Here is a 2500-nt window from a genome sequence, read left to right on the forward strand (position 1 = left end):
TGTAGGGTTGGGTGGAGGAGCCTATACAGTATTGCGTTCATGTATGTGACGTCACTGGAGGGCTAAGGTTGAAATGCACGGCCCCCCACTGAGTGTCGGCAACTAAAGAGGCCTTTGAACCGTTGAACACAAGATTCCATGGGACCCAGAAACTCTTTGGAAATCCAAAATAAATATAAATATTCTTTTCCTTTTTCTTTTCAGTTTTGTAGCAGACAATTGCTGAAACGGTCAAAGCGATATATCTAGTCTCTTATTAATTGCTGTACATTTTTTACATGTTCAGTACGGAATAAAACCCACACACCCCGGCCATGTGTGTGTGTGTGTGTGTGTGTGTGTGTGTGTGTGTGTGTGTGTGTGTATATATATATATATATATATAATGGGCAAGTTCAGATAAGACATGGTTTAAACAAAACAAAGAAAAACAAAAAAAAAATATATATATATATATAACTATAATTTTTTTATTTATTTTTAAAATTTTTTATTGATTTTCATTTATTTTTTCAACCTCTCAAGTTTGCCCACACTTGCTTTCACGGCATTCATCTAGTTGAGGATGAATGTCCAGGACATGGCAATCAATGACCATTTTGCTCATTGTGCTAGAAGAACTGGCAGTGGTACGTTTTGAAAGATAAAAATGAACTTGTGATCATTTGTTTAATTAATGAGCCATCAATACTCATTCCCCCTCACACAGTGTCTCAATTGCTCATTATTATAATAATGATTTTTAAATGATCCTACAGAGTTTGAAAAACTCCAAATACGGAGCCAACTGGTTTGCTTTTAAACAGAGTTGATCATCTAAAGCTGTACCAGTTAAAATAACGGGCTGCGTGGAGATATTTGTTGTTAGTTAAGCTACTATAAACCCCACCAGACATTTAAAAATTGGCCAAACTCAAACCATTTCGGCCTACCAATTAACTATACAGCAGTACGTTGTGTCCTTCCAAATTTTGCCAGTCTCATGTGCTTATTTTGCTTCCAATTTATCTTGATTTGATTTGATTGATTAGACTTTTTATTTCATTCTTCATATGGCAATGTTGAAATCACACAATGTTTTTCATCATAAAACTTCAGAGGTGCAGGAAAAGTGGCATTACATATTGCGACAATATTAAGCAACATGATTCTTTTACTGTGTTATTTCAACAGCTGAGCGTTCGTTTCAGGTTGTCTCTTTCAGTTAGGTAAAAATCACTCAGAATACGCTGTAAATCTCTGGCTTTCAGGCTCACATGGAAAGGCTTTTTCAGTTCATCTCGCTCTTTCTCAATAACGTTAGCTATCTCACACTTGGACAAATATTCTTGTGGCTGGGGGGAGGTCATTGACTGCCACAGCAATGATTCCATTTGTTTAACAAACCCCCCCCACCCTCACCCCCCGCTGTTAGGAGACAGTTTTAAGCACGCAACTCTTGATATAAGTGATTGACCAAAGTTAACCTGCGACTCTGTGAAAACGAAAGCCACAAAAGCACATCAAGTTTTTGGCAGAAAGTTGAGGTATCAAAAGTTGATTTTAAAAGAATGCTGGATTGTCCAGCTTTGTGCCCATGATTTTATCTCTCAAGGAGTCTAAATTCCTTTGGGAAATGAGTGAAAGAAATGTTTCGTGTTGTTATGGAGTGATCTCACAATTTTTTTTTTTTTTTGTTATTTAGGACAGTCGTGCTGTCGGACTACCAGATAAATAGCATTCTGTGTCCTGGATCATGTGAGACATCACATTATAAGTCCGTCAGCGACCAGAGCACAGTCTTGCTATTGGCCAATGCCGAAGAATCATTCGAAGGATGACGTAAGACATTTTACACTATGCGGCAAGACGAGCAAAAATTCGGACATGCCAGACTTTAGTCGTTGTGGTCGTAAATGTCTGAGACACCTCGCAACCAATCGTTAAGAATGTCACACTACTCGGGCTATGATGCAGCAAGAAAACTCAAAATCAGTTGTGAGACGCTACGTTTGTCTTCAACATGTCAAAGCTGGGCGTCATTTGTGTAGTCTGACGTCGGCATTATATAAAAAAATCTGGTAGGACACACAGTATTTATTTTATTTGTCACCGCTTCTTTGTTCTTCAGTTAAGGTGCTTCTTTAACTGGCCATATTCCATTATTGTCATAGTTTTGTGGTCAATAACTCTGAGAGATGTTCATCGGAAATGTTTGATCGAATGGTATTATGTGGGCATTCAGTCAGTACTGACGGAAGGTCAGCCCGTCAATGACGGATGACCGTTTTGCTGACACTTGATGAATGATGAGAAATAAAAAAAAAATAACCGACAGTCTAAGCACTGACAGAGGTAGGTTTTTGTCTGTCAGTGTAAATGTTACTAACCATGTCAAGTAAAGACGGACCTCTTAGTCCGTCACTGATGAACCCCAAGACGACTGACAGAAACAGGGCCCCGCCTGTCTCGTGGGCTTGTTTGCAACGAGGGTTGTTCCATTGACTACATAAGGAAATGC

The sequence above is a fragment of the Hippocampus comes genome, unplaced genomic scaffold, assembly GCF_001891065.2.
Source record: "Hippocampus comes isolate QL1 unplaced genomic scaffold, H_comes_QL1_v1.1 scaffold85, whole genome shotgun sequence".
NCBI lineage: Eukaryota > Metazoa > Chordata > Actinopteri > Syngnathiformes > Syngnathidae > Hippocampus > Hippocampus comes.